The sequence below is a fragment of the Dasypus novemcinctus genome, chromosome 10 (genome assembly GCF_030445035.2).
Source record: "Dasypus novemcinctus isolate mDasNov1 chromosome 10, mDasNov1.1.hap2, whole genome shotgun sequence".
Lineage (NCBI taxonomy): Eukaryota > Metazoa > Chordata > Mammalia > Cingulata > Dasypodidae > Dasypus > Dasypus novemcinctus.
In genome coordinates, this window is record NC_080682.1 from 36,027,086 (window position 1) to 36,039,739 (window position 12,654).

General features: G+C 32.2%; 1 pseudogene; it reads left to right on the forward strand.

Annotated features, from left to right (window-relative positions):
- Window positions 1-8,288: 8,288 nt before the first annotated feature.
- On the forward strand, window positions 8,289-9,892 carry LOC101440818 (olfactory receptor 4C11-like; annotated as a pseudogene).
- The last annotated feature ends 2,762 nt before the right edge of the window (window positions 9,893-12,654 follow it).

The window sequence follows — 12,654 nt, forward strand, 5'->3', positions numbered from 1 at the left end:
AGATTAAATGCTTACAGCTCTGAGGCTGTGAAAATGGCCAAGTCAAGGCATCAAGCAAAGCTTTTTCACCAAAGGTCAGCTGCTGGAGATTCTGGACTCCTCCCATGTAGCAAGGCACAATGTTGTATCTGACAGTCTCTGCCTTCTCCTCCCTTACTTTCTCCCTGCCTATATGCCTGCACAAAATAAAACAAAATAAAAAACAAAAACAAAAACACACCTGCACACAAAAGTTTATAGCATCTTTACTCACAATTGACAAAAGCATAACCAACTAAGATGTGCTGGGTGATCAGGCACATGACTGGGCATATGGGCAGCACTTACTTATCTCTCCCCTCTCTTCTGGACCTCTTTGTTAATTCTCATTCAGTCTGTTCCATCTGTGACTTTTCTCTTTCCTGGATTTGATTTCAACTTCTGGAGGCTACTCTCTGGCACTGAGTCTTTTTTCCTGTGCCTATGGCTTACTCCTCTATTTATACAGGACTCCTGCAAGAGAATCAGGACCCATGCTGGGCTAAGCCCTACTGGAGCAATCTAATCAAATAGTTCTTAATTGATCTAATCTAATCAAAAGTTTGCAATAGTTTCAATTTAGGGACACAATTTTCAAAGGTCTACATAAAAGACTCAGACCAACACAACTACTCTTACTTTGTTTATAAAAAATAATTTAACGCTATAATACCAAGTTAATCTTATCCCAGATTTTCTTGGTTTATTATTGAGATCACTGATAAATTTTATCTACAAAATCAGAAATTTTAAAGTGAAAAGTCAATTATTTTATTAGTCAGGTGAACATACATAATTTCACAACAGAAATCTTCCTATATTAAAGAATACAGTAGATCTTGCTTACCACTAATAGTATAAATTTAAAACCATACATAAAACATGATCTAAATAGAAGTGAGACGTTCTCTTTTCATTTTTTTTTTTAATTTTTAAAGAAGCTTTAGATTACATAAATGTTACATAAAAAATATAGGTGTTTCACATATGGCCTACCTCCAACCCCCTCACCTTCCCACATTTTCCCACATTAACATTTTTCATTAGTGTGGTATGTTTGTTACAATTGATGTACACACATTGAAGCATTGCTGCTAATCATGGACATTATACATTATAGTTTATACTCTACCCTGCACAATTTTATAGGTTATGACTAAATGTATAGTGGCATGTATCCAACATTACAATCTTGTCTCTTAAGAGAAATAATGTTACATAGAGCAGCATGACTAACAATAAGAATAATGTTCATAAATCAGTTTCATATCTGTGTATCAGTAGCAAACAACCAAAAATGTAATTTAAAGAGAAAGACAAGATTTACAATAGTATTAGAAAATATTGAGAACTTTGAAATTTTCTAGAATTTTCTGTGTAGTATTCTATTGCTAAAGTATTTCACAAAATGATTGTGTAATTTTACATAGCTAACAGCTGTGAATGAAAATACCAGTTGCTTCACAACCCCACTAACACTAGAATCATTAGCCTTTTTAAATTTAGGTATTCTAATATATGTGTAGTGACATAACATCAAGGATTTAATCTACATTTTCGTAATGCCTTATGATGCTGAGCATCTTTTCATGTTTTTACATGCCATCTGTATTTGGTAAAGTGTTTGTTCAAATATTTTTATTTCTTTCTGATTGTGGCTTTTTCTTTTTTTTCTAAATTAACTTTGTTTCAAAGAAGTTCTTAATTTTGAAACCACCCAATTTATTTGCAGATTATATTTTTGATTCATAGCTAAGAAATCATTGCCTGACCCAATATCAGAAATATTTTCTTCTCCCTACTCTTCTAGAATTATTATAATTTTGTATGTAGTATAAACTGATTCATTATTTTTCTATTGTCCTTCATCAATAGTCATTCCTTCATTCAAGAAATCTAAGGTTCTTTTTAACACATAAATATCTAATCACTTCAGCAACATTTAATAAAAAGCTTACCCTCTCTCTGTTGAATTGAATTTGCATCTTAATTGAAAAGCAATTACGTTCATATATCTAAGTCAATATGTTTCTGAATTTTTCCTTATATTTTAGACTCTGTATTGGATTTTTCTACTTGACTTATATCCCAAGATGTTCAAAAGTATTAATGGTAATGATATATAAAATTCCATTTACCAGAAGCCTAGTCAACATTCTGTAATAAAACACTGTCATTTATTTGCATATAACCCCTATGTCCAGAGGACTTTTACCTCCTAACTATCCTTAGAAGCATTTATTTTTATTTCCCTTTCTTCATTTTTTCAACTGCCAAAGCTGTTCAGATATATTTCCCTTCTGAGGAGTTTAAAGTAAGTGTTAATTATTCTTCCTGCTCAACGTTTGATCACTTTAAATCTTTTCTCTATATTACATCCCATTAAAGGTCTTTGGTAATATTCTATACCCTACACAATGAGTTTGATATTCCATGTCATGATACAAATCACTTTTTATGATCTGATTCCCAAATACCTCTTTAGACACTATTAAAGAAAAAGTACTATATATTCATAAATACATACATAAATAAAAATATGAATATATAGTACTTTATCTTTAATAGTTAACATAGAAATTACTGCCATTCCTCAAGCAAGTGATGTTCTCCGATATTTTGGTCCTTTGATGTTGTCTGTCATCTCCATGCTGAGTGGAAGAACCAGTAAATATTAATTGGTTCTAGTTTCTAGGACTGAAATTGAAAGTGGGCAGGAAAAGAAGAAGGGAAACTAAAACTCTTTGTTGTGGATAAGGTTGAAATTGGCACCAAACTGTAGAATTCAAGGAAAATTGGTGTTCATTTCAGTGAAAGGTTAACCAAGTGATATGCATGATACATATAGTGATATGAGCCTATCCTTCTCACTAAGTCAAGGATATTTACTAACCACAGTGATTCCCTTGATGTTAGCAGTGATTCATTTGATCTTTTATCCCCTTTATTAGCCAAAAATCTGTTGGTTCTCTGAACTGAGTACCAGATTGTTCTATAAGGAACTGTAGAGCAGGCCTCCACAGATGTTGAGCAAATGGAAAATGATATTTGTGTATTGTATAAAGGCAGAGCTGGCCCCTGGCTATGAACCTTAAAGGCCAAGTGAAATTGGCCAGGTGAAGTTTTTTAGGCAGGAATACCTGGAAAGAAAGAGAAAAATCAAGGAGCTGAAGAAAATGACTGCTAGAAGATAAATAGGGCAGCATAAACAAACATTCATGAGCTATTATGAGGTGACTTTGAATCCAAGGGCTAGGAGAGCACTGATAAGGGAATGAGATGGTGAGGGCATATTTGCTGTTCCCTCTCTGTAGAATGTCTTTTCCTCTTCATTTATTTTGTTAACTGTTTACTAATAATACAAGACTAAACTCAGATTATCATTACCTCTAGATCCTAACTCTGTCCTAGCTTATTGGAAGTCACAGAATAATTTTAAAGAATAGAACATAAAAGTATCTATAAATACTTATTAAAATTTTAGAAATGTCAATAACCCAATATCCTTTACATTAGGAATATGTGCATAATACTTCCAAATTACATTATTTAAAATAAAATGGGGGTGAATAGGTGGAGAACAGGATATTTGTAGGGCAGTGAATCTCTTCTGTATGGTATTACGTTAGTGGAAAATTACATTATGTACTTATTAAAACCAATAGAACTATATAGCACAAAGAGTGAACTGTAAAGTTAACTATGGACTTTAGTATAACAATAAAGTATCAATAGGTATTCATGAATTGTGACAAATGTATCACACTAATGCAAGATGTTAATTATAGGAGAAATGCAGAGAGGGGGTATAGGGAAATCTATTTTCTGGAAAATGTTTATTCATACCTAAAACTACTCTAAAAGTAGTCTATTAAAATGAATGAATGAATGAATAAATACATACATACATAAATAAATAAAAATATAAAACCAGAGGCTTTTGTTTTATACTTATATGGTTCAATTCCACCACTATTTTTCCTCAGTTATTTGATTAAGACAAATTGCTTAGTAATTCTGAACCTACCTATACTTAGATATTAAGTGAAATAATCATGATTGAAAGAGTTATGGTGCATATTTTGGAATTAACATGGTAATATTTTATTATGGTGACTTTTACATATTATGTATATAAAAGATACCAGGTACTTTTCTCCTCTCCTTTCATTAGTTTATGTTAGTAAAATTACAGAAGAAAACTATAGAGAATATTTTCTGTTCTACAAACTAATGTCTAGAGAATGATATTTACCCTGATATTTAGACCTAATTTTTATATATAATGTTTTTCACTGAGTATTTGATAAGTTGATTGAATTACACCTATGCTTATTTGTGTTAACCACTTTAAAATAAATATTTTATTTATATAACTTTAGATTTACAGAAAAGTCGCAAATATATTAAAGAGTGTTCCCATACACTTCACACTCAGTTTCCCTATTATTACCTATTATTATATCTTACATGAATACGGAATATTTGTCACAATTAATTAACAAATGCTGATGCATTGCTATTAACTAAATTCCATCCTGTATTCGGATGTCTTTAGTTTTGAACTAACATCCTTTTTAAATTTTTAAAATTTTTTGTTCCAGTACCCCATCCATGTTACCACATTATACCTAACCATTTTGTTTCCTTAGGCACCTTTGGACAGTGAAGGTTTCTCAGACTTCCTTTATGATTCATGACCTTGACAGTACTAAGGAAGAATGGAAAAACCTTTTGGATGTTATCAATCAACTAGAGTTTTCTGGAAGTTTTGTAATAATTAGATTAGAGTTAGGATTTGGGGAAGGAAAACCACAAGGGGAAAGTTGAATTTCATATCATCATATCAAGGGTGTATACGGTCAATCTGTAACCTGTTGATCTTAACCTTGATCTTGGTTTAAGAAAGTGTATGTTAGGTTTCTTCACCACAGTGTTACTCCCCCACCCCTATTTTCCATCCTGTACTCTTTGGAAGGAAGTCACTATGTGCATCCCACATCATAAAAGGGAGGGTTATGCTCTATCTCCTGGAGAGTGTTGCATCTGTATAAATCATTTAGAATTTTTCTATATGAGATTTTTGTCTATTCTCCCCCATGTATTTATTTTTTATTAAATCATTTGTTTCTGTTAGCATAGACTAATGGATATTAATTTTATAATTTGGGTTAAAGTCCAAAACTGTGTTATTTATTTTTTTGCTTAGATTTTTCCAGCTTAAGTCATTGAAAACTTTCAGTTGGCTCCCATGGACCTTTGCTGTATCTTCATCACTGTTTATGTGCATGTATTCGTTGTGATCGTTGTTCTTTTGGTTTATTTTGTGAATTGTTTTTTCTTCTTTTTCAATTCTTTACTTCTGAAAGTATAACATGCTCCTGTTCATCTTTTACATTGCTTGTCACAGAACTAGAGTCAAACAAATCTCTCCAGAGTCCTCTTTCCTTTTATTGAACAATAGTTTTGGGAACCATGATCTGTCACTGTATAAGTATGTATTTTAGGGCCCAATTAATAACTTCAATTGCAAAAAAATAGGGCCCCTATTATCCCACAATAGAAGAAGACAAATTGAAAGACAAATGTCTTTCTCACATTTGGCTCATATTTCTTAATTGGGAGGGAAGAGATACATTAGGGAATGATCTTCCCTAGGCTCTGATATTTTATTCATGTTAAATACTCCTCAAGGGAAGGCAAAAAGGAAGCATTTCTCAGTTAAAATCTTGTGTGATGGGATGAAACTGGAAACAACTTAACTTGCCTTATAGCAGGCTGGTGAGAGAACTCATGCCTCTTTGTGAGATCAAAGAGATACTGTTTCCAGAATCATCAGACAGCGTTTTAGAAGCACTTTTACTTCTATTTTTGAGTAAGTGGCTTCCAGGTTACTTTGGGAATAAAAGAGAACAACTGAACATTTTAACATCTGCTCAAAAGCTGGCAAAATTTTTATATGGTAATAAGTTATTCGAAAATTATTAATATCCAAAGAAAGTAAATCTCTTCAATTCCATAATAAGTGTCTAAAACATAAAATGCACTGTGGAAAGAGAAAGTGCATGTGCTTTTCTAGGACTGATTTACAATTTAAAGTGAGAAATTACAAATAAAAGATGTGCATGTCAGTTCTTGATGAATGTGCACACTTAAGTAAGGACTATTGGTAGTTAGTAGTGAGAAGGAGAAGCAAATTGAAATAATATCTGTTTGGTTATTCCAGGAAATACCACGGAGATCATGATTTTGTCATGGGTATAGTAGTTTGCAAGCTTCCCATCTCCTCAATGGAAAGTAAGTATAAAATAACATGGGACATTATAGTATTGTAAGTATGTGAGAGCCTCCTCAACCTTTTCATTCACTCTAAAATTTTAATTAAGTACCTTCTTTTATTCTAGATGCATAAATTTAGCAGTGAACAAATAGACAGATATCCATGTACTTATATTGCTTTTTTCTAAAGTGTGCCATTCTTATGGCATGTCATTCTACTGTATATCAATTACATGAATAATACACATGTATGATGTCTGACTGTTTATCTATCTATGTAAATACTTAGTTGATAGAAACTGAAACCAATTTTTCTTTTCTTTCTGCTGATGAGTTTTGACAAAATGTGCATTTAGAAAACTTCCACGAGTGCAAATGAACCTATAGTTAATGACAATGTGATGGTGTATGAGGTAAAGAGTGCTGACTTCTAGAAATACCTATGTCTGATTCACTATCTTTCTCAAGCTCCTGAATATTAATATTGCCCTAAGAATACTACTGTTCTTCTTTCCTATCTCAGAAGAGAATTTTGAGGTCTTAGTGATATACAATAAAATATATGTAATCAGATCATTTCCTAAGATAAGATTTTTTTAAATATGGTGCATGATTATGATGAATTTTCAAATATCTCCAAAGGGAACATCTCAGAAAGTAAGACTTCATCTCAGCTCTGATGCCTATAATGCAGTTTCCTTCCTCAGAGACTACAGTTATTATACCCTTCCTTGTTACTCTTCTAAACACAAGGCACTTATATAAGGGCATGTGTAATGTATAATATCCTGCTTTTAATAAATATTTTACCATTCTAAGCATATAGTTCTGTCCTCAAATTTTGCACTTTATAATATATTATAGAGACCATTGCATATGTATCTACTTCATTTTTATTAATATTTGCATCAAAATATCATCTCTGATTTATTCAATCCCCTTCTGATGACATTTATTTCCAATTTTTTTGGTTCTATGGATAGTGCTCAAATTATCATTTATGTACATTTGAGTAAATGTATCTGTAGGAAATGGGCTCACTGGCTTTATTTCCATGTGCCATTGTAACTTTATAAGTATTGAAAAATCACCCCCAAGGGACAGTGCCCACTTAGACTTCTACCAAAATACATAAGACTGATGGTTTCCCACATCTTTGCCAGCACTACATGTTAACAAACATTCATCAAAAGATCATTTTGCTAGTATAGTAGGTGAAAAATATATCTAATTGTAATTTTTATCAATGTATTTAATTATGAATGAAATTGATTATCTTTCACATGTTTAATCCTTTGAAAAAGAGAAGGGTCTTAAAATTGGTTCTTTTGCCTATTAATCATCTGTGATTAATTAATCTTTTGCCTATTAATCATCTTTTGCCTATTAATCATCTGTGTAATCATTTTTAATACTGAATTGTGAAATCTATTTATATGTGAAATAATTAGAATTTTATGTTGAAATAAATTTTATTAGTTTGATACATATTTTGCTTTTGATATTGTATTTTATGGGGAAATCAATGTGGTAATATACATAAAACAATACCTGTATATGAATAAATATTAGTTCACTTTTACTTTCTTTCTCTTCCTTGAAGTCGGAATATGGGACACTCAAGAATATTAATGACAAAAATTCTATTCAAATACTTCAGCCATATCACTTGGAGCTTCCTCAGTTCCTTTTCTAAATATCTGGTGCTTAAGCTATAAACTTGAATTTTGAAAGAATATTCTGATTTATGGCAAATATCCCCCATCTCCTTTTCCTTGACTATAGATACTCTCAAAGTATCCTTGCATTTTAGAAATCTTGATGAGTCAGAAAAATAATGAAGGGGAAGAATATAATTGTGGATTACATAGTCTGTTGAAAAAGTCAAAGTTGAATAAGAGGTTGAATTTAGAACTGAAAACAACTAGAAAGATTTGAGAGGTAAAATAAAAGGCAATATACTTATACTTAGTCACTGCAACAGATAAAATATGAGTATCCTGGACCAGGACGACAAGTTGTTGGTTTGTTGTCAACTGCATTATTTTCCTCTCATTACTACCCAACGATCGTTTAATGAGCTGAAATCTTAAGTCTATTATTTGCCTATGCATATGTATGTATTTGTGTGTGTCTGTATGTCTTGTGTATAAGTTTTGTTACGGAAGATGCTCTCAAATGTTTATACAATCATTCATTGAAATTTTAGAATACTGCTAAAATAGTATTTTATGACTGGATTACCAGGTTCAAGAAATGTGAAAGCTCAATGAAGTAAACTATGCATAGACTTTCCCTAGTTTTGTAATACATTATCTCTAATGTTGAAAGATCCTGCTGAAAACTAAAGAAAGATATTCAGATCAGGAAATTATGTACTTGTACCTAATCCATAAAGTTAAAGTTTATTATGACTGAAAATCATTTAATTTTTCATTATTTTCCTATTGAATCACCTTATACAATCAGGTAAATAGTTAGAACAAGTATTAGAAATTGCATTTCACTAAAAAAAATCAAAACACAGACTGGTGATGACCTTTTATAAAGGGAAATTCCATGCTCAAGCATATATTCAGCTCCAAATGTGTATACTTTATAAAATTATTTCTTTTCTTCTTGCAGATGAATTATTTCTAAAATGTACTTCCCCCTAATAGGCTGAAACAGTGCAGCAAAATAACAGTGTAAATGAATTCATACTGTTAGGATTGACAAGAGACCCTTTGAGGCAGAAAATGGTGTTTGTAATTTTCTTAATTTTCTGCATGAGAACCGTGGTGGGGAATTTGCTCATTATTGTGACCATCAAGTTCAGTCGGACACTTGGAAGCCCCAAGTACTTCTTCCTATTTTTCTTGTCTTTTGCTGATGTCTGCTTTACAGCTTCCATAGCCCCTCAGCTAATTGGATGCTCTCACTGCAAAGAAAATCATGTCCTATAATGAGTGCATGACTCAAGTCTTCGCACTACAATTATTTGGCTGCATGGAGATCTTTGTCCTCATCCTCATGGCTGTTGATAGATATGTGGCCATCTGTAAGCCCTTATATTACCCAACCATCATGAGATGGCAGGTCTACATCATCTTGATTATTCTTCCCTGGATAGGGTCTTTCATTCTACATTTCAGATTGTCCTGGTATTGAGCTTGCCTTTCTGTGGGCCCAATTTGATTGATTATTATTGTTGTGATTTGCAGCCCTTTTTGAAATTTGCCTGTAAGGACACTTATGTGATCAACCTACTGTGGGTGTCCAATACTGGGGTCATTTGCTAAAGTAGTTTCATGTTTCTAATAATCTCATACATTGTCATCTTACATTCTCTGCGAAATCATAGTGCGGAAGAGAGGAAAAAAGCCTTCTCAACTTGTACCTTCCACATCATTGTAGTCATTTTATACTTTGGTCCATGTACATTCATGTACACACGTCCCCCAAATACTTTTCCCACTGACAAAATGGTAGCAGTATTTGACATCATTGGCACACCCTTTCTCAACCTACTCATCTATACACTAAGGAATACAGAAGTGAAAAATGCCATGAAAATTTATGGAGTATTAAAATTACCTCAGACATCAAAGGATGACTTGACATTCCAAATACTTAGTACATACATCAGTATCTTATTATTGTGGGAAGACCATACCATTGTATGTAAGGTCATGGGTTGATAGTTTTCCTATTTCATAGACATGGACCTATTTTTTTTTTTTTTTGTATCAGAAAAAGATGAGTGTTAGATTATTTCAAATAGTTAAGGCCCAAGAGTCTTTTCTCTCTAAGATTTTCTGCCTCTCAAGTCATACTATACCTAGGGTATAAGCCTGATTCTTATATTGAATGACCTGCATTGCTTGGTTTTTCCTATGCTCTGACCTCACCCTGGTGGCTCTCCTGATATCAGTGTGACTTGTTCTCTTTCTGAGAGCTCCTTTTTGTCATTGCTGACCATAAACTTTTTTTCCCAACTCTGAATCTGCACTCTGGTTTACTAAGAAGAAAGATCTTTACTAAATAGCAGCCTTTTAAGCAAACTAGTAATGAAAAATAAATAAAATAAATCCTGAATTCATCTACAACATGTTTCCAATTCATATCCACTTCGTCTTGAATGCTTGCAGGACATGGTAATACAGTGTACAAAGATGATCCATTCAATTTTCCCACAAGTTTGTCTTTACGAACTTCCAAATATTTGAATCAGATATTTTTAAAAATGTACTTATATTATAAACCATTTTTTTCTTACTTTATGCTTGTGTTATGGTAACCAGAAAATTTTGGGGGATGCTTTCAATATAATATTACAATATGCCTTGAGATATTCACTATGATTGGTATATAAGAGCTGAAGCAATAGAATGCTGAAACTCTAAAAGTTTGGAAAGTAAAATATGTTTATCATCAAGAATAAATACAATATAAAAATACATCAGACAAACAATGTATTTTATGAGAATGAAAGGCAGAAAGGAAGAATCTGGTTTGAAGCCAATTAATGGTATGATATTATTTAATTTAAAAATGTGTCAATAAAATGAATGCAATTACAATTGAAAATTTGAAAATGCCTGTGACATGTCTCCAAAGTCAAGAAAAAGCCATTTATTTTCTCTAGGTGAGCTGTACTAATAGAAGGGTTGTATAGATTCCCAATTTAAATTGTTAAAGTTATTTTGGTCCATTAGAGGGCAGATCAGATTAGCAGAAGCAGCTTTGCTGTGTCTGTCATGGGTTATATCATGAACTTTTATATTCATTAGTTTCAGTGTAATAAAGAATAATGCACACTTAGTGACCATTACAAGTTTGATTTAATTTCTAATCCTCCTTCTAATTATTTAATTGTACAAAACTTAGCAATAGCAACATGTCCTCCTATGATAAATGATTTAAAAATAAACTCCATAAAATGCCATAAGTCTTCTGTGGTTTCACTTTTATTTTTGTTTCCTGTGAGTCTAAGAAGTGCAGTATCTATACTGGACTCACATGAGAAAGGAATTATATTTAATAGACATTGACAATGTATGAACCTATCATAAACTAATCTACCCTTCCATAGCAACAACACATGCATACATATATTATACAGCTTTTCATGGTTATTTGCATTCCATTTGAATAAGTGAAAGTAGGAAATAGAAAGGAAAATAAATAAACTAAAACGTGAATGAAAAATATAGGTAGGATAACAGGATAAGAAGAACCAACACAGGGGAAGAAAACTTGGAACATTTTGCATGGTTCAAATGTACTTATAGTGAAATTAAATCTGGGAAAATTAAGTAATTATTAAGGAAAATTCTGGGACACTATATTCATCCAATAGGCAATTTTGAAGTGACCACTCCCTCCAAAAATAATTTATCTAAAAGAGAAACTAAATTGTAACTATCCTTTCATTTTAGGAACAAATAGTGTTTCTAATATGTGCTCAATTCTCTTTGTTATATTACACTATCAATAAAGTTGCAGCATCACCTCTATATTATTCCATGCAAAAATGCATAGCCTGAATTTGATCATTAGGAAACAAGGCACAGACCCAAATTCAGGGTTAATCTACAACAAAACTGGACTACGTGCTTCAGAATTATCAAAGCCATTAAAACCAATAACTGACACAGGAACTACACAAGATTAAAGGACGCAAAAGAGAAATGATAGCTACTAATAACTGCAATGTGTGATCTTGGATTTGATCCTTAATTCAGTAAAAAAAAAAAGTTTAAAAGGGCATCATTGTGATTATTCAAGAAATTTGAATTTAGACTGAGGTAGATAATATTACATCACTATAAAATTTTCTGGAGTTTTTAAAATATAATTTTACTATGGCTATGCAAGAGAATGTTTTGTTCTTAGAAAATATACATAGGAATATTTATGGGTTAAAGGGCACAATGCCACCAATTTATTATCAAAAGGTTAAGACAAAAAGTACAACTATAATTATAAATTGAAAGAAAGAAGGGAGGGAAGGAAGGAAAGAAAGGAGAAAAGGAGGAAGGGAGAGAGAAAGGGTGGGAGGGAGAGAGGGAAGGAGGAAGGGAGGAAGAAAAGAAAGAAAGGAAGGAAGAACAGGATGGAGGGAGGGAGGGAAGAAGGACTAAAAAGAAAAAATATATAGAATAGAGTGTAGACTCTCCCTGAATCAGAGTATAGGATAGTCCAGAAGATACTTGTAATATCCTTGCAATGGTTATGTAAGAATGAACTTACGTCAAAATTAAAAGTTATAAAATGAGGGTAAGTCCTTTAGTTTTTTGGCTGCAAAGTCAATTACCATTTAATGGGTTGGCTTAAACAACAGGAATGTATTGGCTCATAGTTCTGCAGCTAGGA